Source organism: Puma concolor, chromosome F2, assembly GCF_028749965.1.
Source record: "Puma concolor isolate L17-30 chromosome F2, mPumCon1.1.hap2, whole genome shotgun sequence".
Lineage (NCBI taxonomy): Eukaryota > Metazoa > Chordata > Mammalia > Carnivora > Felidae > Puma > Puma concolor.
In genome coordinates, this window is record NC_141684.1 from 54,775,151 (window position 1) to 54,801,830 (window position 26,680).

The following is a 26,680-nucleotide window of genomic DNA, read 5'->3' on the forward strand; positions in this document are numbered from 1 at the left end:
CATCTCCGGAGGCAAGGGAAACAAAAGCAAAAATGAACTACTGGGACCTCATCAAGATAAAAAGTTTCTGCACAGTGAAGGAAACAATCAGCAAAACTAAAGGGCAACCAACAGAATGGGAGAAGGTATTTGCAAATGACATGTCAGATAAAGGGTTAGTATCCAAAGTCTATAAAGAACTTATCACCTCAACACCCAAAAAACAAATAATCCAATGAAGAAATGGGCAAAGACATGAATAGACACTTCTCCGAAGAAGACATCCAGATGGCCAAGTGACACATGAAAAAATGCTCAACATCACCCATCATCAGGAAAATACAAATCAAAACCACAATGAGATACCACCTTACACCTGTCAGAATGGCTAACATTAACAACTCAGGCAACAACAGATGTTGGCGAGGATACGGAGAAAGAGGATCTCTTTTGCATTGTTGGTGGGAATGCAAGCTGGTGCAGCCACTCTGGAAAACAGTATGGAGGTTCCTCAAAAAACTCAAAATAGAACTACCCTACAACCCAGCGATTGCACTACTCGTATTTATCCAAGGGATACAGGTGTGCTGTTTCGAAGGGACACATGCACCCCCATGTTTATAGCAGCACTATCAACAATAGCCAAAGTATGGAAAGAGCCCAAATGTCCATCGATGGATGACTGGATAAAGAAGATGTGGTATATATATACAATGGAGTATTACTTGGCAATCAAAAAGAATGAAATCTTGCCATTTGCAACTACGTGGATGGAACTGGAGGGTATTATGCTAAGTGAAACGAGTCAGTCAGAGAAAGACAAAAATCATATGACTTCACTCATATGAGGACTTTAAGAGACAAAACAGATGAACATAAGGGAAGGGAAACAAAAATAATAAAAACAGGTAGGGGGACAAGGCATAAGAGATTCATAAATATGGAGAACAAACGGAGGGCTGCTGGAGGGGTTATGGGAGGGGGGGATAGGCTAAATGGGTAAGGGGCACTAAGGAATCTACTCCTGAAATCATTTTTGCACTATATACTAACTAATTTGGATGTTAATTTTTTAAAATTTAAAAAAAATTAAAAAAAAAAATAAAGAATGTTACGAAGCATCTCCACTGATCACCCACAGCCATGCTGTCCAACAGGCTGCAGTGGGTTGTTAACATCTGGAGGGGAGGAGATTGGTGAGGAGAGTTTTAATTTAGCGAAGAGTTTTCTTTAATGAATCTCATTTTGGCAGGAGGAAGTCATGACAGGCATCATAATGTCATCTAATCTGCCAAAACCTTTCTAAAGTTGATGTTTTTCCCCTTCCGTAATCAATCCTGTTATTCCTTCCCTTTCAACATCCTCAAAGGGTCAAGACCCTGTAGCTAGAAAATATATTAAGCGGCTAGCTTTTCTTTAAATGAAAAATGTTTCACATTGCTTTGTCTTAATTTACTGCTTTTTTTCCCCCCTCTAAAGTGTGCAATTTGTGCCTGGCTAAAGGCAGACTGGGTCTAGCTTATTTGTAATGTTTAATATACACCATCCCAAGACTTTGCTGCAAAGCAAATTAATTTTCTAGGGAAATTGACAAGATTAATGTCTCCATTGAAGCCAGCTTCCAAAAAGCAAAGCTTAAATCTGTTACTTCAACTCATTTCTGAGTTGGTTTAATTATTTTTTTTTCATTTGTGGAAATTATTTTTTTTTTCCCAGATATGAGACTTCCTCAGGTACAAGGGTAAAATAAATGGTGTGGTTGTGATTACTACTAAGATGCTTGCCTGCTGTAAAACTTAGACAAATTACATAAGCTCTGTAAGCCTCAGTTCCTCATCAGTAAAACGGGTCTAACCTAGTACTGACATCACAGGTCATTGTGAGCATTAAATGTCAGCAACTAGACATCAGGCTGCACACTGTGCTTGGCCCCAGAATAGTCACTCAGTAATGGTTTTGCTAGTAATCTATTATGATTATTCTCTTCAGAGATAAGAAGGAAGGGTTTGGATGAAGTGATATCCAGGAAACTATTTACTTTTCTTTGTATATTTTTTATTCTAAGGAAAATGCAACATTCATGGCATTAGCAACATGCCATCATACTTTACATCAACACAGAAACATTTTTTCTGTAATCCTTTCTATAGAAGCAAAATAACAGTGTTGAAGCTTAAAAGTATTGTAGAAAATGTCACCCTTTAATTACTTTACAATGCTCCCCAAGAGAAGGGGGCTGGGCATAGTCAAGGAGTCATGAAGTCCTGAGTTTGAGTTCCATCTCTGCTGCTAATTGGTGACCTTGAGCAAGATTCAGGACTTCTCCACTTTGGGGTGAGAAATTGTGTTAATTTATTGGAAAGATCTTATGTTAATATTAATGTCAAAGAGATGTGACATTATTAACAAATATAACAATTTTCCATTAACTATACAGAGAATAAGCACTATTTTCCATGTTGACATTGTCCCAGGTTTTTACAGGACATTTCAACAGGAACGTGGCTCTGCCCTTCACAGAACCATAGTGCCCAGAGTTGCCTAAGGTATTGATCCAAGCAGATGGAGAAGAATTAATGGATTCTCAAGCCAGGGTCATAACTGCAGGTGTCACCAGGAAAGCCCACACTGCTGCCTAAAGACAGAAAGAAAGATAATAAAATAGAGAAGAGAGATGAGGAATCAATCCTCTCAGGTCACCTTCTGGGGTCAGAATACCTAAGATGAATGTAAGATGTTGGTAACGTCCCCACAGTAGTGTGAATGAATTGGTGTGTGTGCGAAGGGTGTTAAAGTGGAACTCTCCCAACCCAATTTAAGTTTAATTACAACAAAATAGTCTCCCTCTCTACTTTTTTTGCATCATGTAGACTCACAAAGATACCTGTGCTTCTATACCACTTTGTCTGTATGGGAGTATATGATGGCATTTTAAAGTCATTTCAGAGACACGGTCAATGTAGTTTGACAAACCGCCTCCCAAATTCTCTCCCAAACTAATTTACCATTGATTATAAAGAGAATAAATGCTGTTTTCCATGTTGACATAAAAGAAAGAAAGAAAAAGGAGGGGTGCCTGGGTGGCTTAGTCGGTTAAGCATCCATCAAAAAAAAAAAAAAAAAAAAAGGAAAAGGAAAAGGAAACCTGGTCCTACAATAAAGTCCAGAAATTATGGTGGTTTATAAAATAATATTAAACACTGTGGCTTTCTTCCTCAAGAAATGGATATGTCATATATTCAGTTTGACTGCTAGACAAAATACACAGGGACCCATGCCGCCAGATAGCATACATGGAAAAATGACAGCATCAAGCTGACAGTCAATCAGAAAGATCAATGGGTGCATATTGTCACCAGTTTAGAGCCCTGCCTCAGGCCCAGCTGAACCAAAGCAGCCGACTAATTCTCTGACTCACCGTCTCAGCACCTCCTGAGCCTGGATATACATAGGAGGGCCCATTAATATTAATTCCAAATGACAACAGCTCTTGGCATCGACAGCATAACATCAGGACCTTAAGATGCCTCCCAAGCCTCCCCCAGTTATTTCTGGGTATCTCCAGGTGATACCTCAGGCACGTCCAGTCCCCAATCTACTCACGTTTTATTATTCCTGCTGTCACTTCAGGACACCATACCTGCCTCCGCTGCTCCCCTGTGTAGAAATACTGATGTCTGAAAAAGAGAAGCCGTGTCAAGATCCTCCCCAGACCTCCAGTCCCTGAGACATCATAGCACTACTGAGTCCTGGGGGAAAGGTTGAAACATAGCCCTCTCCTGATTTCAGGCCACCACTGTGTCACTTAGGTCTGAAAACATAGTGCAAGACTCTGAAAATCACCCATGAAAGGAGTTTTTTCAGCTTCCAGCTCAACTTCCTTTACCACTGGGAGCTGCCAGCTAAACTAAGGGCCTAGATGGAGAACAAATACATGCCATCTCCTTCCACTGTCCTTGTCCCTTCACTCCCCCATCTTCTCTCCACAACACAAGCAAGAGAAGCAAATAAAAACTCTCTCCTTCAGTTAAAAATAACAAAGCAAAACGAAACTCTAAAATATCATACCTGCCAATCGGGAGAGACCAAGTCATGCAGCAGTAACAAACAAAACCAACGGTGACGTAGCATAGCAAGTTTGTTCCTCGTGCTTCCTGTGTGTTCAGTGCAGGTTGTCACCGGGTCTCTGCTCATCTGAGTCACCTAGGAAACCAAGCTGATGGAGCATCTTGACATGCCTCTATGGTTTCTGTGGTCAGGCAGCTGTTTGATGTGACACAAATCACCTCTAAATGCATTTCTTCAGCTAAAGAAAGTCCCATGGGCATGCCTGAACTCAAGGCAACAGGAAAGCACAATTTTATCATATGCTTAGCTGAAAGAGAATGAGAACAGATGTTAACAGCCTAATGACATCAAATAAACCCATTGAAATAGATGTTCACCTTCCTGCTAGGTGTACACACAGCCTAACTCTGAACCCAGTTGGGGCTTAGCCAGAGCCCTTATTATAATTATGAGAATGGTAAAATCACTGACTCCGGAAATTCAAGCTATCACCCTAATTGTGCAGGTGCCTCTTCTATAGGCCATATATATAACCACTGAGGGACCAGGTGGCCCACATGTAACTGGGAAGAAAAACACTGTCATATTCAAAAACCCGTTTTCAATGCCCAAAGAGTACAGATGTTTTACTAAAAGGTAGAATTTTGAGGGGCATCTGGGTGGCTCCGTTGATTAAGAGTCAGACTTGGGTGCAGGTCATGATCCTGCGGTTCATGGGTTCTAGCCCCACGTCAGGCTCTGTGCTGACAGCTCAGAGCTCAGAGCCTGGAGACTGCTTTGGATTCTGTGTGTGTCTCTCTCTGCCCCTCTCCTGCTTGCACTCTGTCTCTCTCACTCTCTCTCCTCTCTGAAAAACAAATGAACATTAAAAAAAAAAGTAAAATATTGGGGTACCTAGATGGCTCAGTGGGTTAAATGCCTCTTTCATGATTGTGAGATCAAGTTCCAAGTCAGGCTCTGGGCTAGGTGTGGAGCCTGCTTAAGATTCTCTGTCTCCCTCTGCCCCTCTTCCCAGCTTGCTCTCTCTCTTTCAAAAAAATAATTAATGAATTAAAATAAATTAAAAAGTAGACCTTTATCCAGAAAAAAATTATGTTTTGTTTTTTGTTTGTTTGTTGTTGTTGTTGTTGTTGTTGTTGTTGTTGTTTTTGCTTCCTAGGGCATGAAGTGAAGCGGCCACACCTCCATTTAGGAGTTATGGCACCATCCTCTATAATCTATCAAAAACCAGGCATTATGGTACAGTCTTTAATTATATTGCCTCTTACACTCATGACTGTTCTCTAAGAAACATATCCCCATTTTGTGGGTGAGAATTAAGGAGAGTAATAATTTGCTCATGGTTGTCATTTTGTGTATTTCTTCAGTTTACCCTCACTGGCATATTTTGTCCTTCAATAAGTCCTATTCTCTTCTTTTCTTTCTCCTTCGGTCTCCCTGCTTTATTTGTTGCTGTTACTGTTTGTTTGCTGTCCAGAAGACAAACATCCCAGCCAATCCTAAACCTCTCTCCTTATTGGCATTTTCGTCTCAGGCCTGAGGTATCTCCTGTATGACTCTGCCCATCCACATCCTAACACTGTCAGAGGAAGTCACCTTCCTGCACCAGCTGTCTAGGGGCAGTTCTGCCCCAGATCCACCAGCCTCCCGCCCGTGTTGGTGGGGCATCTAAACTACAAATACTTGGGGTGCCTGGCTGGCTCAGTCGGTACAGCATGTGACTCTTGGTCTAGGGATTGTGAGCTTGAGTCCCACAATGGGCATAGAACCTACTTTAAAAAAAAAAAAAAAGTACAAATACTTGAGGCAAGCAGGTGCAAACACAAATGTCTAGAGGGACCACCCGGTGATTAAATGACTGCTGGAGGCTGTCAGTGGTGAAGACTTGGAAATGGGGGTCAGGGAGAGGGGTGGTGAGCCCACAGTCTGCCAAAAGAAGGTAAGGCTGACTGGTGGCATTATAGGAAATCTGGGCTAATGTTACCAGATCTGATTTTCATGAAAAGTCATAAAGCCAAGGGCCACCTGGGTGGCTCAGTTGGTTAAACATCTGACTTTTGATTTCTGCTCAGGTCATGATCCAGGGTTGTGGGATCAAGCCCTGCATTAGAGCTAAGTGTGAAGCCTACTTAAGATTTTCTCTCTCTCTCTCTCTCTCTCTCTCCCCCCCCACCCTCCCCCTGCTCGTGCACGCATGCTCGCTCACTCTCAAACTAAATACATAAACTTTTTTTTTAAGTCATAAACCCAGATTTTTAGGTATGAAATCTTCCAATCATTAAATATCGGCTCAAACTTTTTAAAAGTCCTGTGAAGATCTTTTTGGAATTTGTACCATTTTCAAGTGCTACTCATTCAAAATAAATTTATTTTTCAAAATAAATTTAAAAATATGCCTGCAGGTAAACATTTGGCCCTCCAGCTTTCAGTCTGCCACCTCTTTCCAACAACAGGCAAATTACAGAATACATTCGTGCACACAGGCACACACACCCACACACACCTTAAAACCTCTAGAGCAAGAAGTAGTTTAGGGGGGCATTTAATTATAGAACATAGTTTTAAGCATCACTCACTACAAATGGAAGTAAAATAAAAATGAAGAGGTCCTAGGAAAAACATTTCACACAGAGGAATAAGAGATCAGAAACTCAGGAGCCAGAAGCGTGAATGAGAACCCTGCCAGGGTACTGCGGGACCACAGAGAAGTGGCAGGATCCTAGTTCCTCAATATCTTCATCTTGAAACAGATTTTTTTTTTTTTTTATGAAGATCAACCTATCACAAGGGTTCTGTAACACGTGAATAAAAAACTAACACTACTTTCACATCAAGGTTTCTCAGATTTACCAGAAAAGCAAAGGTTCTTGGAATCACAGACCATTAGAGGCATAAGGTATTAAAATCATCCTGGACAATATCCTCCTTTTTCCATTTGAGGGATGGAAGGCCTGGGAAGACCAGGACCAGGCCACACAGCTAGAGACCACCCAAGCCTGGCCAAGAGAGGAAGAGGAGGTAAGACCAAGAAGGAAACAGCCTCCTAGAGAGCACCTGGAGACCCAAGTGTGGATGCAGGCTCCACCCCTTACAAAGCATAAGACCTTGAGATTGCACATCCTTAAGCCATCACCTCTCCTCAGCATCCTTAGAATAGCACCCTGCCTTAGCCTGCAGGTAGGGAAATTGGAGAATGAGAAGAGACAATACAGGCAAAAGAGAGTCTGCAGATCAGAAGGATTACACAATTGCCAAAGTTGGTTTGCTTTCTTTGTCTCCCCTGGAGTCCCTGGCACCTCTCCTCTGACTTCCCTCCTCACCTTCTCCCCAATCATAGGCTTTCTTCCACTGTGTTGACACTGCCCATGGACACTCTTATCTTACCCAAGACTGTGAGCTCCCTGGGGCCAAGGGCTTTGTCTAATTGCATTTGGTGCACCGGTAGACCCTTGATGGATGTTTGCTGAATGAATGAACCTCTAAATATCTAAGGTCCCAACCCAAAAGACCTAAACTAAACTAAATGAATTGAATGCTTGTAGGGTCTCACTAATAATAAAGCAAACATATTCATATAAATTTATCCATGAAACCTTTCTGAGAAATGTTTATAGCATTTTAAATTTATAAACTGCAACTTTCTGGTGTGGGGACTGTATTGAGTGACATGCAGAGAGAGAGAAAAAGAGAAAGAGAGAGAAATGACTACAATTCAGGATGCCTCTGCGCCTAACTTTGCCTCTTATCCAAAATAATACATCCACTCATAATCAAGCTTTCAAGTCTACAAGCTGCCCATCTGAGAAGTTAGTCACTTGGCATGATGAGACTTCAGATACTCACTCCAGTGTTCAAGACCTGGATTTCTTGTGGGAGTCCCAAATTCGCCTACTGCTAGGAATGGACGTACATAAAGCTCCCCTTTATGTAACTAAGCATTAACGCCTACTTTATCTCCTACCTCATCATCTGTCACAGTCAAAAACCGACAGCACAAATCCAAATTTCAAGGGAATAAAAAAATATATTGCACAGGAATTCCTTTTCAAAGCGTGACCTTAAGAAGATTCCTCTGCAAGAATAAAATAAAAACAGAGAGGGAGGCAAACCCTAAGAGACTCTTAAATACAGAGAACAAACTGAGGGTTGCTGGAGGGCCGTGGGGGGAGGTGGATTAAATGGGTGGTGGGCATTGAGGAGGGCACTTTTTGGGATGAGCACTGGGTATCATATGTAACGGATGAATCACTGGGTTCTACTCCTTAAGACAAGACTACACTGTATGTTAACTAACTTAAAAATAAATTTTTTAAAAATTTATTTTGCTCAACGTCTTCTGGATTAGGTAAAGTAGGGTAGAGAGAAAAATGACTGAATTTCCATGAACCCAAAAGCCCATCAAAAGTAATCTGTGTAGGTACTGTCTTGTATCCCATGCCTCTTGGAACAGTTTAAATACAACAGTCTTGAGAGTTTCTCAGATTCAGACTCTGGAAGTTGGAGATTTATATTAGCATTATTCCCACATAGGAAGAAGCAACATATTCTCTGCCAAAATATATGTAAAGTTCTTCCTCTCCCTACTGCTAATCTTCTGTCCAATAATCTACCTTTATATAGTACCTGTTTATATGTCCTCAAGAAATTTTACACCATTTTGAAATTTAGAAATTTTTTTGTTTAAGTTGAGAGAGACAGAGAGAGAATGCGAGTGAGGGAGAGGGGCAGAGGGAGAAAGAGAATCCCAAACAGGTTCCATGCTCACATGGAGCCCAACACAGGTCTCAACCCCACAACAGTGAGATCATGACCTGAACTGAAATCAAGAGTTGGATGCTCAACCGACTGAACTACTTCAGGTGCCCCAAAATTTAGAAATTTTTTTAAAGTTTAAGAAATAATGTTTATTCTAAGCAGCTGGCAGTTTCATTAGCCAGCAAACATGAACAATGATCCTTAAATCAGAAGATAAAGTAACGGGGGTGCCTGGGTGGTTCAGTCGGTTAAGCAACCAACTTCGGCTCAGGTCATGATCTCTAGATCCATGTGTTCCAGCCCCACGTGGGCCTCTGTGCTGACAGCTCAGGGCTTGGAGTCTGTTTCAGATTGTGTGTCTCCCCCTCTCTGCCCCTCTCCTGCGCATACTCTTTCTCTCTCAAACATAAGTGAACATTACAAAAAATTGTTTTAATGAAGATAAAGTTACTAAATTACATTCTCTCTAGAGAATTTGGGTTTTATACATAAGCCAAAATAATTAATGTAATCCTCCGAATTGATTCAGCCAATATTTATTCAACATCTATAATGTGCCACTGTTCTGGATCTTGAGAACGTAGCAATAAACAAAGCAGACAAAAATCCCTGCCCATATGGAGCTTACGTTCTAGCAGGAAGAGTAACAAAAGTCTATATAGTAAAATATACAATATGCCAGATGTTGACAAGTGCCGTGTTTGACTGCATTAATGGCCCCAAATTTTTTTACCCTCCCTCTGTTCATTTCCTTTGTCATGTACTCTGTGGTGAACTGGACTTCTTCCCTTCTCCTTGACTTTGGGCCTGACCATGTGACCTGTTTTGGCCAATAGAATAAGGTAGAAGCAACAATAGGCCAGCTCCTGACTCCAGAAAAACATAGACCTTAAGAGGCTTTCATGATTCCAATGCCCTTCTTGCTCCTCTGCCATTGCCATAAGAATATGCCCAAGCTAGTCTGCTGGTCACAGGAGAAAGGTAAAGGGTGTGGAGCAGAGCCACTCAGACTAAGCTTCCCCCACCAAATTCAGTCAAAAGCAGAGCCCCCGGAGACCCTTAGATGCATGTATAAGCTGAGCCAACTTCAGCAGGACCACCCAATGTGCTCAACCTAGGTCAGCTGACCTCCTGCTGACACACAGACGCACGAGCTAGAATAATAAATGAATGTCATTTTGGTGTTGAGTTTTGAGGATGTTTGTTATACCTCAATACCTAACCAATGCAAATGCTAAAAAAGCAGTCAAAATAAAGCAGTAAAAAAGGCTAAGAGACTGTGTGTAGTGGTGAGAGGGGAGTCAAATTCAAATAATTTCCTTGTATAGTTTTTAAATATAACACAGTATTAGTGATTCTTAAAACATTCTCTTTTCAAGAATTGACAGGTTTTTGTTTTGTTTTGTTTTGTTTTTTAAGAATTAACAGGTTCTTATGTTTATTACCTAAAATCCTTATCACATATTAGGCACTCTCATCCTAGTACTTACTATGTGAGCCCAGCAAATGAGAGGCAGGAAAAACTGGCTAACTTGTTCTGGTATAAGAAGCAGAGCAGAAATTAACCCCCATTTCTGGTTTCAATCCAGTTCTACACTCTTGCTCTTTCTCATGTTTGAAACGCAGTGTATGAACTTTTTTCTTTTTTTTCTTTTTTTGCACTGGGACCTGGATAATCAAATTACCCATGCTTTAAAATATGTTTAAAATACGTTTAGAATTGGAACTGAGAGTAAATTGTTATTTAAAATAATAATTATGAAGCTACCCATTCTCTCCCATGTGCCAGGGGCTATTCTAAGCATTCGCAAGCAATGGCTTATTTAATCCTCACAAAAATAGCCAGGAACTGTCTTGTCCCCAGATGAGGAAACTAAAGCTCAGAGTAAGAATCAGTTGGCAGCGCTGGGATTGAAATTCAGACCCAAAGTCGCCGCTTTGGACAATGTTCAGAAATGTGGCTCCTGTAACTAGATGTGTATCTTCTTGGTAGTCAGAAACCTCCAGAGGTGAGGATAGTATTAGGAAGAACTACAGTTTTCATCTTCTCTTTTAATGTGGCACCCTGTGATTCACTATGGCTCTACTAAAATCTTCCCCAGAGGCACTCTCCAAATTTATCACAAATTCACTTAGGGTTTAAAGGCGGAGGTAGGGAATAGGAGTCTATTTGTAAGTTTAGCCAATAGAATTCTTCCAACACAGTCCCTGAAGTAAGGAGAGGGTTCAAGGATTCTTTCCAATTGTTATAAATGTAGCTAGTGTTGTTGTTCTGTGGAGATCAAAGCCTTTCCAAATTAGCCACCCTACCTTCTAGCAAGGTGAATGCAGGTTCCACTGTAGTCATCTTGTCCACTCACCTGAAAACATAACCAGAGGGTTCCAGGTCAGCTTTGATTTCCCATTTCATTCCATTTTAACCATGTAATTTTCATCTTATCACAAAATGGTTACACTGACAGAAACAAAGTCAACAGTTCCAGTTCAGAGTTCTGGAAGATTCTAGTGGCTAGAATTGGCTCTGGTACAGTCTTGAGCTAAAGCTGAATGTATAAAGGCAGAGGGGAAAAATTTTTCAATCCCTTGTCTTCTGGGGAGTTACCTGTTGGTGGCTCCAGCGGACTGGTGGAAAGGTTTGAGAGCTTCCTGATTAAGGTATTTTCAGGGGCTTCTAATCTCCTGTCTTAAATCTTCCCTTTCCATTATCTTTTCTGGATTCTAACAACAGATCATATTCCAGAATTGTACGACTTTGGGCAAATCACTTAACCTCTCTGAGATTCAAATTCCTCCCTAGTAAAATAAGAATTAAAGTCCCTAACATTCTATCACTTAAGTGCACAGGTTTAAACTACTGATTACAAACTAATGGTAATGTTCAGCCTGTTGCAGGCTATGGCCCTGGACACAAGCTAGCAGAGTTAAAGTAGTTTAATCAAATGAATTAGATGAGATCTTTTCGTCAATTTTTTTAAGTCCTGGCAGTTTTTCTTATGCTTTTCATGTTCAGCCTTACAACTTTTACAAGCAGGAAAGCGTAAATGATAACGATTTAAAAATCCTCCTCAGATCCCAATTGTTTGGCTTCTTAGATTTCTGGATAAAATAAGCCTTAGTTCTATAAGAGAGCATCAGAAGTCTTCGGAAGACTTTTCCATTCCATGATCTTATGCGGTGACCAGGCTGATAATATTTCTCTACAGAACGCTGAGTTTCTCCAAGGCAGACTAATAGCTACCGGTTCCCAATCAATTGCTATTCACACTCACACATCTGCACACATAAAGCCACTTTAAACATCAAGCTGTGGGGTCCTGACATGATGACAGAGCCACCAGCTGTCGGGGCACTGCACTGAATTGGGGACACAAACCCCATTTTCCTATGTAAATTGGCCTGGACGCTGCTTCGGCCCCCAACAAAAGGGGACAGTCCTGTTAAATGGGGCCATCTGGCCGTCCCCCAGCCTCACTGACACCTCCAGCACGGGGGTGGGGATGGGGAGAGCGGGAGTGATCTTCGGGGGACCAGGAAGGTAGCTCGGTGGCGCACAGCTGTCACTCCGACCCCAGGGGTCCAGTCAACAGAGGTTGGGGGAGAGAAGATCCGCGGTGGTCTTAAGCCTCCGGGCCTGGGGCGCCTGGAGGTCTCAGTGCACTCCCGAGATGGGGGAGGGCGCTCTTTGTTCCGGGGCCCCGAGGGGGCGAGGCGCCAGAGCCCAGGGCAGAGTCACAGCTCCGTCCCCGGGGCCCCAGGGCAGCTCCCGCCCGGCCGCAGGCAGCCTCTGGCGCCTCCATAGCAACCGCGTGGGAGCTCCGCAGACCGGGAAGAGGAGCAGGGGAGGAAAGAGGGGAGGGGAGCTGGAGAGAGGGGCAAGGGAGAGGAAGGAGGAGGGGTCCGGAGGAGGAACACTGGAGGAAAGAGGAAGCCAAGCAGGAGAGGTGGTGGGAGAAGGGAGAAGGGGCTCGCGGGAGGAGCTGAGTGGGAAGACGAGAGGCGAGCTGGAGAGAGGGGTGGTGGAGAGGAGGGGATCTGGAGGAGGTGGTAAGGAGGAAAGGAAGGGAACAGAATCCGGGAGGAAGGGGGAGTAAGGGCGAAGGGAGAGCAAGAAGGGGCACCAGGGCAGGAGAGGAGGGAAACATTAGAGGGGAGTAGGGAGGAGCGCAGGGGAGGAGCCTGGGGAAAGAAGCACGGGAGCCGGCGCGTGGGTAGGGGGCAGGGAGCAGGAGTGCAGGGGAGGCGGAGAACCGGAGGAGCCGGGAGCTGCGCGGGAGGATTGGGGTGGGGGGGAGGGAGGGGGAGGAGAGCTGGAGCCCCGGAGGGGGAAGAGCAAGGCGGCGGCCCGGGGGAGGGCGCGGCCCCCGGCCGCCCGGCCCCGCCCCGCCCCGCCCCGCCCTCCAGGGCACTGAGCCCCGGCCGCGTTCTGCGGCGGAATTCCTGCCCCCACGCCTACTGGAGGGAGGTGGAGCGGGAGCCAGCGGCGGAGTGGGACGACGGCTGGCGGAGGGGAGACCGCGCTCGGGGCGGAGCCGCTGGCGCGCGGGGCGACGGGGAGAGGGCTGGTCCGCCGCGGCTCACCGCCCACCCCGGCCCGGGTGGAGCGCCCCGGGTGCCGGCCGAGGCCTCCCTTCTCCCCGCCCCGCCCTCGGCTGGAGGACCTCACTCCAGCTGCGTCGACCTTCCCAACCCCCAGGGCCGGCTCCCCAGACCCGGAGCAGCCCGAGGTCCTCCCGGGAGGCGCAGACGTCCCCAGGGGCGGCAAGCCAGGCTCCGCAAGCTAGGCTCGGGGGGGGGGGGGGGGGGGGGGGGGGGGGGACGCGCTCCGGCCGTGGAGAGTTCTTAGCTAAGACTCGCTGTCTCCAAGTGTTTGCAGCCGACAATATTTTCTGTTGCAAAACTGTTAGAAAGGTGATTTGAGATTTGTTCCGAGTTCACTCCCTTCCCCCACCCCTGCCCCCGCCCCCATCACGAGCGGCCTCGGGGAGAGAACTTATTACCAATATCGAGCTCGGAGCTTGAAATAGTATTTTCTGATACCCAGCTGAAAATGTTTGGAAAAAGCCAAATCTTAAACACATCATTCTTAAGTACTATGTGTTGAACACCAACTTGCATAAGACATTTCACAAAGTTGGCGAAACGGCTGCGATCCTTGCTCTCCGAGAGTTTGCCACAAAAATGGATTACTATTACTCTCTGAAAAGTTTTAGAATAGTTCTTACCTGGCGTTAAATGTGTGAGAGAAAAAAATTCACAGTATTTCAAGAGACCAATAGATAAAAGTGTTGTATAATTTATTTTAAAACCTTTATGAAAAGTAAAGGAAAGAAAAACTTTGGGACGTTCTCAGCTAACATGGCCTATGGGAAAATGAAAATAAACTTAATTGAAAAAACAGTGCTCACCATAAATAGGTTTAGCTTTCAGGCAGGGAACGTGGTTAAAAAAAAAGCAACTCGGAGAAAATTCACCAATCAAATGTAAGATTGTCCATGTTTCATAAAGCAAAGGTCAAAAAATCCTCTCAAGCCTTAAAGAACACTGCTTCTGTGTATATAGTCAGGGCTTTTGTTGTTTGTTCTGAAGATCTTAATCTATAACTCCTGCTCTCAGGTATTACTCTAAGGAGTATGTTTTGGTTTCTTCTACCCGTATAATCCAAGATTGGGTACCAATCTAAAAGAAACAGGAAATTTGTAGGTCTATAATATGTGATATCCCATCCGGTTTCAGATCTATCTTTGACCAAAAAGAAAAGATGAAAAATGTAGGCAAACATCCAGCTATATATATGTAAAACTCTAAATATTCACTTATTTTGACATAAAATGAATAACTTCTAGTCTTTGCTTCCATGTAGTTGATACATAACGTTTTTGAGGGCTCACTACATTCCAGGCATTGTTCTCAGCAATTCATAGATATTAACATCCGATTTAATCTTCTTAAACTGAAAAGGCAGTATTAATACTATCTCATTTTACAGATAAAGAAACTGAGGCTTAGGTTATATAACCTGCCCAGATTCATACAGCCATGGTGGGCAGGATTGGGATGAAGTCCTCAAGTCATCACTGAGCAGTTTGTTTGCTCCCTGACCACATGCTCTGAAAGAGAGGGACTTTCCTCACATCTCATCTAGAATTATACTGAATATAGGGTCAAATAGATTTATGGATCAATTGAATTTTTCAATTTTACCTGTTTTTTCTGGCATTAGGTAAAATGTAAGTTCTCAAAATTCACAATTCATTGGTTTTGTTTTGTTTTGTTTTGTTTTGTTTTTTCAAAGTAATCTCTATGTCCAAGCTAGGGCTTGAACTCACTGGCTCTACTGAGGAAGTCAGCCAGGTGCCCCTGTTTTCTTATTTTTTAAAGTGTTCCTCTAATAAGTTTGTGTACATATCATAAACTTCAAAAATATAAAAAGCAACAAACTTCCAGGGCTAAATCTACCAGGCACAAATTGTTAATGGAGTTTCACATAAATATTTAGGATTGTGGCAATATTTAAAAATACATATTCTGAATTCAGTAGTAAACCATATTTTTTTAACTTGCTTATATCCTGTTGCGTATACTTTTTTTTAAGTAACCAGTTTGGTGTGCTTTATTCAAGCGAAAACAATACATGGATTGGGGGAGTACAGTGTCTTGCAAGCAGTGCCATGTTGCTCCTGAGAGATTTGGGGCAAAAGCGAGTTTTATAGAGCATTAGAAGAAGCAAATCAGAAACAGGGCAAGACTGACTGGGAGACTGAGGATTTCCTTGTAAGGCTAGTAGGTCCTATTTTCTGGGATAAGCTAGATAACTAAAGCTGAGACAGAAGATTGTAACTGGTGCATGTTAGGTTTCCTTGACAGGTGTTTCCTATAAGTGCAAGCTGACTTAGGTTTATTCTTATTTATTTATTTACTTATCTATCTATCTATCTATCTATCTATCTGAATTAGGTTTAAGATTTGTGATGCGGCCCAGGCCACTGGGGCAATCCCCTCTTTTGATCAATATTCTGGGGTTTGTTTTTCCTTTTACAATGATTTTTATCATGAATATGTTCTTTTGGAATAAACAAATATTGCATTTAAGACTACGTGCAAACTTGTTCTGAACAAAAGTGGAAAACGAACCAGGAGCCGCATAGAAGTAGAGAAAAATAGCAAAGATACCTGCATGCCATGCTAAATGCCTTTCCCCCCAAAGTAACAGGTTAACAAGGAATTTCACGTATCTCATTAGCCTATTCAGTTAAAATAGGTTTTGAATTTGGTAATTGGCTTTCTGTAAACTGAACAATTCCTTCCTTCAGTCCTAAGAAGTAGAATGGGAAGACAGTCTTCAGAGCCCAGCATCATCAAGCCCTTGACTTTGTATTTAACTCTTTGCTCACAAACACAATTGTTCGCTATTTGCCAGAAGAAGTCACAGTAGTCCTTCAGCGGTCCAGTCAGTCGTACTGAGAACGTTCATCAAAAAAAAAGGTACTAGCACCATTTGGATCCACCGCATCTTGTTGATGTTGGAGTCAGGTTGGATCTCAAAGTGGAAGACATAGGTTAGGATACTGAAGCCTTGTTCCCTTAGTTGGCTATGTTCATCATCCCGTTTTGTGTGTTCTAGGCAAAGGGAGATCATTCGTCTGTTCACCAGTGGCTGCACACAGGCATTTAAAGCTTTTGAGGGAACACAGTGAAGCAGGGAAACTATTAGAACGACTGTAAACAGAATAATATCCAAAGTTTGGAGGGGACTCTGAAGCCACAGTCCCCATTACCCAGACCAACTTATGTCAAATAGATTGACTCCCATTGAAGGAGTCACTTTCTTAAGCCAAGTGGCTTGTTCAGTGATGTCATGTAGCCAAGTGTCAACTTCCCCAGAGGTGTTAATCTACGTGCAGCAAGTAGTGCTGGCCACGACACAGACACCTCCTTGCTCATCTAAAGGGTGAGCAAGGGCTATCCTATCATCGAGAACAACTTTGGCCAGAGTCTTGGGCAACTATTGCTTTAACAGCAGATTCTGCAATATCTTCAAGAGTCAAGGAAAGGTTCCTGATCACAGCCTCATTTACACTTATTTCTACTTGGGGGATTAGGGATCTGACAAAGGAAGTAAATTTGGGATCATGAATACCTCCTGGTAATTTCCATTAGAGTCTGTGGCTCAAGACTAAAAAGGTGACAACCATGGAAGTCAGTAAAATGTAAGGGTCTGTAGACCACATGAGTGGTTTTATTTTAGTTACCTTTGCCTTGGGTCCTTTTCTTTGTACAGAGCTTGGAAGTAAGTTTCCCCAGGTTTAGGATTGTCTTATTGCTTATAACTTAGACCTCCTTATTTTCTACCTAATGTCTGGCCACATTAATCTTAATCTTAGGATTAATCTTAAATCCTTAGGCACCTACAATTGAGGAGAAAAACACTAAGCACTACTTGATGTTTGTCTGTGCATTCAGAGTCAAGTGGAGCTTGAAAGTTCTCTGCTGAATTCAGCTTCTATAAATGGGTAACAAGAATACACCTGTCGCTAAAATCTTTTGCCTTTGCATCTTTTGTCTTCTGTCTGAATCAGTCCTACAGTCAGTCCTTCACTTGACTCAGCTAGGGGAAGAACGCAGATGTGGGTGGTGGAGGAAAGGAGTTAGAAAGAAACAAAAGTGGAGCATTTGGGACAAAAGCAAGCAAAGAACTAACTTTTCCCTGTGCGGGGTCAGCAATGCTGGAAGCCGAAAATGGGCAGGGCAGGTTGGGGGAGAGATGGGGAAATGGAGTGAGGACAAGTAAGGTGGTTCAGGCCCATTTTTTTAGGCTGAGAACTAGAGGGAAGCGCTTCTTTGCAGCTTGGCTTAGGGGTCAAGTTTGAATTTCAGCTGACTCACTGGAGGTGGGATGAGACCCTTGCCTAAGAGGCCAGGCCTCCAGGAAATTTCAGAGTATGGATTTACTCTTCTCTCTTCCTCCCACTGAAAAGCTGAAGGGGAAAAAAAAGGGTGGTTCTCATGGCCAGAGCCTTTTTCCCTGATGGCCCCTGTGCCTGTCCAAAGGCCTGGAGAGCAAGGGAAGAAGGCGGGGGATGGTGGGGGGGGGGCATCGTGTTCTGCCTGAGCAGATGCCACTGGCCAACTCTGTTCTTCTTCCTTGACTGACTGCAATTTCAAATCGTTTTGTTTCTTTTAATTTTCTTTAAAAAAATTTTCCCCCCTTAGGAAAACACTCCCTCATAAACTTTAGTCCAAAGGTGATTTTTTTTTTCCCCTTTTACAGGATGGGGGGCAGGGGTGGAATACCCTGTGACTATTTTTAACACATGTGAGAGAGAAAAGATTATTTTCTCTTGCTTACATATTCTGATATTCCCACCACTGGTAACTGACATTTCCCAAAACTAAAAGTGAAATTTCCCAGTAGGGTCTCAAGTCTAAATAAGATTTATTAGAAAATAAGAATGAAGAAAACAGATAAGGAGAGAGAGAGGGAGACTATAAGAATTTTTCACGGGATTCTAGTTTTTGTCTCTATAAGAAAAATTTAATTTCTTTAAATTCAATTAAATTTTCATTGAATTCATAAGGAACATTTTTCCATAATGTTATTGCATGCCTCATTTTTCTTTTTATATCCACAGACTTATGTTTAGATTTGAAACTTAAAGGAATACAACTGAGGGGTGTCTGGTGGCTCAGTCCGTTAAACATCCGACTTCAGCTCAGGTAATGATCTCCAGGTTTGTGAGTTCAAGCCCCGCACTGGGCTCTGTTCTGACCACTCAGAGCCTGGAGCCTGCTTTGGATTCTGTCTCTCTCTCTCTCTCTCTCTCTCAAAAGTAAATAAATATTTTTTTAAAAAAATTAAGGGTGCCTGGGTAGCTTAGTCGGCTAAGCACCCAACTCTTGGTTTTGGCTCAGGTCATGATCTCACAATTCGTGAGGTCAAGCCTCACATCAGGCTCTGTGCTCACAGCATGGAGCCTGCTTGGGACTCTCACTCTCACTCTCTCTCTGCCCCTCCCCTGCTCGCTCTCTCTCTTTCTTTTCTCTCAAAATAAATAAAAGCATAAAAATGTTAAAAGAATACAACTGAATATAGTTTTTTTCCTCACTAAGGAAGTCAAACAAAACGAAGGCAATTGAAACAATATAGAGTTTGGGCCAACCAATTCAAAGTGACTAGTTGCAAGTCTGCAATGAAAACATTAAGCATCCACTGAACAGAATACCTAATTAGTATTGATCACCAAATAATTCTAAGCATATGTGCTATTCACATAGAAAGGAAGCAATATATTTTCTTAGAAAAATAAAAGCAACAGCACTGTATCTGGACCTCATTAGCATGAGGTAAAGAAAAAAGGCCTGATACAGTGCAATTCATGGCATTGCCACATTAGAAAACATTATTGGGCAGGACACTTTATTTAGCAGAAACTGTAATAATGTCCAGGGATAAAAAAGAAGATTTGGGAGGAGAGCTGTGCTAGCAAAGAAGTCTGAGTGAGGGCAAGAGTAACAGCCTAAAGTTTCCATCTGGGCTTTCTGCCTAAATAAAAAGAACATCTGATGTGTGTGTGTGTGTGTGTGTGTGTGTGTGTGTGTGTGTGTGTTTGTGCATAATGGCATAATGCTGGGCAATAAAGTTACAGACATTATCTGCAATCCTCTTATTTAACCTAGAAGGCCCAGCTACCTACTGTATTAATACTGTGCTGATTATACAGGTAAGAAGATGGAGGACTGGAGAGACCAGATAACTGACCCAAGATCACCCACGTCCTAAATGGCAAAGGTGGCATTCCATCTGGATTCTCTCTCTTCATCCTTCCATCACAGTGATCAGTGAGTGGGGGGTAGAGGGAAACCCCTCCCAGACTCCCCCCAAAAAGTGCACTTGGACAAGCACATTTCAGCCAGCAAGGCCCCCCCCATCGGCTACTTTCTATTACTCATGTGACCAGAAGAAACCTCAGAGCAGCAAGGTGTTGCTGGCTTTCCTTGAGGAGGGCAGATTTAGCTAATGTCATCTCTTTCACCTAGAATCAGATGGAAAGTAGAGGCTATCTCCCAGCATCCAGGCATGCTTAGAAATCTCCAGAGGACTGACCACAGTTTTCAGTTTTGAACTAAAAGTTTTGGCCTAATAGAACTGAGAGGAGGTTCACTGCTTAGGAGGAGAACTGACAGAATGGAAGAGAAAAATTCTTAGTTGATTCGTTAGCTGGAACTTGAAATAAAGATGGAGGACAATGTTAATACTTTTACTGTTAAAGCTAATTGAAGAAACCTTGTTTTGTGGAATTTGCTAATTTGTAAATCATTAGCCTATTTCTTTATGGCCTGGGGGGAAATCAGGAATAGAGAGACTGAAATTGGGGAGAAGAGACGTCCCCCAGTGGTGACTTTGCAGTAGCTTGATGGTTAAGAAGGACCCAACCTTGGGGAGCACTGAGGAGGAGGAGGAGAGGTTGGGGTGGAGGTGTGCAAAGAGTCTGTGAAGCTGACAGATTCGATTTTGCTGGGATTCACCCTTTCATCTTTTGTCTAAGAACCAAACTTCCAGACCAAGGACATGTTTTATCTGCACTGATTTTCCCCATTAGCCTAAAGTAGACAATGTTCCTGTCCCTTTTTATACATTGCCTTCCCAATATTTACCCTTAGGAATTTGTTGTAGGGATTCAGGGACATAGGCAGACTTCATGGTGCCCAAGGGCAAGTGCTCCCAGGCCCCAGCAGGGACTTGGTTCCAAACTTGAAAGTCATCAGGAGCGAGGCAGAACACCCTCACCATTTCTGCCTTTTGTCTCTATTTCTTTCATCACACCTCTGAACTTTTCACCTCTGCAGACCTACTTTACTGCTCCCATGAACATGTGATCAATGAGGTCACAGAAAAGCTCGGTTTCCATCACCTCAGCTCCAGGAATACTACCCACTGTCTCTCATTTCCAAACATGAGAGCAAAAATGTGAGTGATCCAATTTGTCAGGTGTTCATCTTTGAGCCAATCATCATGACTGAGAATGTTGATTTTGAATAGGAAGAGAGTTCCCTCTCTGAGAACGAGGTTTGATATGAGCTAGGCAGGCAGTCTCCTACAGACTCCCTGTGGCTTTCTTTTTTTTTGTTTTCTTTTTTTTTTTTTAATTTTTTAAACGTTTATCTATTTTTGAGATAGAGAGAGACAGAGCATGAACGGGGGAGGGTCAGAGAGAGAGGGAGACACAGAATTTGAAACAGGCTCCAGGCTGTGAGCGGTCAGCACAGAGCCCGACGCGGGGCTCGAACTCACAGACCGTGAGATCATGACCTGAGCCGAAGTCGGACGCTTAACCGACTGAGCCACCCAGGTGCCCCTCCCTGTGGCTTTCTACATCATGTTTTAACTTCTCATATCATGACTTCTAGATTCTCTAAAATACACTTTTTCCCTTTTTCCATGTTAACTGCTACTTACTTCCATTACTTTAAGAATATTAACGTGTCCTCTGCTTTTCTCAGCCCAACTTCACAACTCAAAGAGGCACAACACAAAGAGAACTTTGCTCTTGTGAACCCCCACTCCAGTCTTCTTGCCTCTGGATTAAGAGGCAGGAAGGACGCTTGAATTGTTGCGATATAATCAAGTACAGTATATTCTTTTAAAGACAGAAGTGAAAACATTTAATCTCCTTTTTAGGATTACATTAAATATTTGTTTCTTTAATTTTAGAGGTCAGCCGATCCTGTCCATTAAGAAGTAACGATGTTAAGTTCCTTGTCTCATTTGTGGCTGAATTCTCTGTACAGGATTTTTGGTTTTAACACACTGCCTCTCACCCTAGTATATCAGGGTCCAAGGCACAGAATAAGAAAAGGAACAGCAGGAACCTCACCAGCCTATGTCTTAGCTCAGAGTGGGCAACCTTTACTGATGGGGTCCCTCTGGCACATGCATGCCATGCCATCATACAGATGTTTTGAGAGGCAGAATTTTGGATGACCAGGTCTTAGCTGTAGTCTTAGTTGAAGTCTTTCTGAATTCTAGAGAGGTTTTACTCACAAGAAAGGCCAGTGATCCTGTTTGGGATACTGCCCACCTTTATTGCACAATGAAACCTCGTAGGCTGAAAGAGCTGCTACATCAGCTCTTTTAGAGAAATGGGATATTCTAGAGAAATCACATGCACAAATAACTCTCTCTGGGCCACCATTACCAAATTAAATGGTTGGATAAGAACTAAGTGACTTCCATGACTGCTTGATGCTCTAAAATTCTAGGACAGATATATAAGAAGAACAGGAGAAATTCATCAGATATCAAAACACAAAAGGGATCGATAGGAAGCCCTCAGACTAAATGTAATTTTTTAAAAATCTGGGCATTTTTAAAAATAGCCCAAATAATCAACTGCTTAAGAAGTTTGAGGTAATGCTCTTGTAATCACTGTGGAAGGGAAGAAACAGTCTCAACAATAAATTGTTTTTAAAATTGTGAAATAAAATTCTACATTTTAAATCTTTAAAACACAGGCAAGCTGTTCTTCTCTGCAGCTTATGAAGCTCTTAAACATAGATTACCTCATGGCAACGATAAAATATTTATAACCATTTTATAAATGAGGACACTGGAATTCAAAGGAATGGGACTCAGGCAAAATAACATGTTTACCCCAATGTCCATCAACAGATGAAAGGATAAAGAAGATGTGGTACATATACAATGGAATATTACTCGGCGATCAAAAAGAATGAAATCTTGCCAGTTGCAACAACACGGATAGAACTAGAATGTATTATGCTAAGCAAACTAAGTCAGTCAAAGAAGGAAATATCATATGATTTAACTCGTGTGGAATTTAAGAAACAAAACAGATGAACATAGCAGAAAGGAAGGAAACATAAGATAAAAACAGAGAGGGAGGCAAAGTATAAGAGGCTCTTAAATACAGAGAACAAACAAGGTTGCTGGTGGGGTATAGGTTGGGAGGAATGGGCTAAATGGGTGATGGCATTAAGGAGGTCACTTGTTGGCATGAGCACTGGGTGTTACATGTAAGTGACGAATCACTAAATTCTACTCCTGAAACCAATATTATACTACATGTTAACTAACTTGGATTAAAAAAATAATAGCATGCTCATGAGATTATAATCCAAAGCTTCAATAGGTGGACAGAAATGGAATTTTCTGATATCAAGAGAAGCTTTATTTTGTCTAATGACCATACCCTCATTTTTATTCTTTTTAAAAAGGCTAATCTCCATTTAACAAATGATAAGACAGGAGTGTTTGGCTAGCTCAGTCAGTGGAGCATGTGATTCTTGATCTCTGGGTTGTAAGTTCAAGCCCCATGTCGGGTGTAGAGATTGCTTAAAAATAAAAATCTTTTTTTTTTTTTTAAAAGGGGATCCTGACTGGCTCAGTTAATATAACATGTGACTCATGATCTTGGGGTTGTGAGTTCAAGCCCCACATTGAATGTGGAGATTACTTTTAAAAAAATTAAATAAAAAAAAAATTTAAATGCTAAAATAATTTTGCAAATCAAAAATGATATACAACTATTAAATTATGCAGTTTTATGCTTACATATTTAAAAATATGAATAAATTTATTTCCCACCAAAACTGATATCAAATAGACTCACCTAATTTTATTTTTTATTAAAAAAAATTTTTTTAACATTTATTTATTTTTGAAAGACAGTATGAGTGGGGGAGGGGCAGAGAGACAGGGAGATAGAATCTGAAGCAGGCTCCAGGCTCCGAGCTGTCAGCACAGTGCCTGACACGGCACTCGAACCCACGAACTGTGAGATCATGACCTGAGCCAAAGTCAAGACGCTTAACCGACTGGGCCACCCAGGTACCCCAGAGACTCACCTAATTTTAAAGGCTGAAAATTTTTCTTCATATTTGGCAATTAAAATTCTATTTTAAGAATGTGTGCTTGTGTGTGTGTTGTGTTTCTCTGTGTGTGAGTGTGTCCGTCTAATTGTCTTGATGGGGCTAAGTGTAACTGCCACAGAAAGCAATGAAGAAAGATTTGGCATTCTTATATAAGAAAACATGGTCAGTTTGTAAAAAATGGGAATATCCCTATGTACTTACTTCCTCCTGAAGGACTTCTGAAGGAGCCATGAGACATAAAAAGTGTGTTACTTCAGGCAGCATTTCCAAAAGTGTAGTATGGTAGATAATTTCATAGTGCATATGAATAAACATTTGTATTTGAATAACTATGCATTTTTTACTGCCTCACCCCCCAAACACTCTGCCTTGGGATCACTCGTTTTACTCACAGAATTTATTTGGCTCCTAGGGGCACCTGGGTGGCTCAGTCAGTTGAGCAGCTGATTTCAGCTCAGGTCATGATCTCGTGGTTTGTGGGTTTGAGCCCCACATCAGGTTCTGTGATGACAACTCGAAGCCTGGAGCCTGCTTCAGATTCTGGGTCTCCCTCTCTCTCTCTGCCCCTCCCCCACTTGTACTCTGTTTTTACTCAAACATAAATAAATATTTTTAAAAATTAAAGAAAAAAAGAAAAAAAAGAATTTATTTGGCTCCTCATGTTTGCCACCAGCATCCCAGGCTCGGAAGGTTCCCCACTCAGCTCTGCATTGTCTTTTCTGACCCCATCTCCCCGTCCTCCCTAACTGCAGGAACCCTTACCTGAACCCTCTGCAACTCACAGTAAATCATCCAAACCCAATCTAGAGAAGCAAGTCTAGCTGTCTGTCTCATAAAGCAAAGCCATTCCCTGTTAACCAAGAGTTAAAGGTGATAGTAAAGGGCTTGCTTTCTATTTCGGTTATTTTTTGCTATAGAACCAATTACCCTAAACTTAGTGACTTAAAACGACAACCACTCTGTTTGCCTCCTAGCTTCTGTGGGTTGACAGCTCAACCAGCAGTTCTGTTGGTCTCCCTTGGCATCTTCCAAAGGATGGCTGTAGCTGGAGGCATCTGGGCCCCTCCCTCCCCCCAGGAGGCGAGCAGGCTGAGCATCCTTCCTCTCCATGCAGGGCACATGTACGTAGTTTGGGGCTCCCAAAAGAGACAGAAAATGGAAACCTCCAGGCCTTCTTAAGGCTTAATCTGAGAGCTGGCATACCATCCCTGTTCCATCTTCTATTACTTAAGTAGTCCCAGAACCAGCCCATAATCAAAGTAAGGGGAAATAAATTCCACCTCTGAGGTAGGGGAGGTAGTGACAAAGAATTTGCAGACATCTTTAATTTGCAACAATTTCTCAAACAAGAGAGTTCCTTTTAGTTTCTATGTAGAATAAGTGCTATGAGGTTTCAAAACCTATTCCCTATCCTTTGGAATAAACTTTAATTCCTTGGGTATAAAAAGTAGGCTATTTCCCCAAAGCAGGGAAACACTGAGGTTAAGAGCTGGTTCAGACAGACAGTAAATGATTATAAAGTGATATACACATAACATACACTACTTGCCTTTCAAACAACACTCTGAAATCAAGTTTAACAATCATAAACCATAGAGCACATAGATGTGCTCACATTCTCTACTTTCTTAGATATTAAAATTCATTTTCTGATCAGTAAAGACATTTCTGTCCACACTTTTAAGTTAAAAAACAGACTATAATTGGGTGCCTGGGTGGCTCAGTTGGTTAAGTGTCTGACTTCTGCTCAGGTCATGATCTCAAGGTTTGTGAGTTCAAGCCCCTTTTTGGGCTCTATGCTGACAGCTCGGAGCCTGGAGCCTGCTTCAGATTCTATGTCTCCCTCTCTCTCTGTCCCTACCCCACGTGTGCTCTGTCTCTCTCTGTCTCAAAAAAATAAATAAAACATTTAAAAAATTTAAAAAACAGACTATAATTTATAAAAAGTATCAATAAATTGGTTACAAATGAGGTTTTTTTTTCCCCCATCCCAAATCCATCTAAGCAAATAAAGAGCACAGTTTAAATTAACCTACCATGGGAGGGTCGTCTGGGTGGCTCAGTCGGTTGAGTGTCAGACTTCGGTTCAGGTCATGATCTCACTGTCTGTGAGTTCGAGCCCCACGTTGGGCTCTGTGCTGACAGCTCAGAGCCTGGAACCTGCTTCGGATTCTGTGTCTCCCTCTCTCTCTGCCCCTCCCCCGCTCATACAGTCTCTCTCTCTCTCTCTCTCTCTCTGTCAAAAAAAAAAAAACATTAAAAAAATTTAAATTAACCTACCTGGGAACCTTTCCTGCTTTAATTTAATCTCCTGTACCTCTGAAACATTTTCCCAGAGTATTAAGACAATTTCAGAATAGGTGTCTCTGTTTATTTCACAATCTCCCTCTTCTTTTCTCCTTTTTATTTAATCAAAATGTATGCATTTATTTAAGGTAATTAAAGAGAATCTACAAGAGGGAAGCAGTTGTGTGAACAATTTAAAAATCACTCACATTCAATTTGGTAAATAGACTGTACTTATATTTTGAATGGCTGTATGAAGATGTTTTTCGAGTCAAATCTTTTAGCTGTATGGGGAAAACTGCCAATTTTGCTCAACTGCTCCTGAGTGGTTACTCCCTGCAATTCTACTTATGATAGAAGTAGATGCTGAGAGAATTGCCTTTCCCTTTGGCCTCTTCTGTGACTTGTCTAGGACTGGGCTTGACAAATGTTTGGGTTCAAAGGGCTTTTCTCTTTGAAAAGCAAATAGAAGGAGTGGAGATGTGAAGAGTGCAAGTAATTAAGTAGGAATATATTGTCAATTTACTGGAATTTACTTTACAGACTTGGTGGTCATTTTCTACCCATGTCATCACTCATTGACTGTATTTGTTATTGCGTGTGCAAAATGTTGTACTGAAGTAAACAGACGGAAAACAGCCTACTGGTTACTTACAGGGATGTGGGAGTTTCACCAGCCCAGACATTTATCTATAACAACACA

The 26,680-nt window shown here is 42.2% G+C and overlaps 1 long non-coding RNA gene across 2 annotated transcripts; it reads right to left on the reverse strand.

The window, feature by feature from the left end:
* Nucleotides 1-1,803: 1,803 nt before the first annotated feature.
* Nucleotides 1,804-13,072, reverse strand: LOC147572026 (uncharacterized). Of its 2 annotated transcripts, none has more exons than XR_015246633.1 (4): nucleotides 11,113-13,072; nucleotides 4,048-4,182; nucleotides 3,583-3,656; nucleotides 1,804-2,614 (listed from the first exon to the last, which is right to left on the reverse strand). It is a non-coding gene; the product is annotated as an uncharacterized LOC147572026 (long non-coding RNA). The 2 variants fall into 2 exon arrangements; XR_015246632.1 differs by having other exon boundaries at nucleotides 4,048-4,309.
* Nucleotides 13,073-26,680: the final 13,608 nt, after the last annotated feature.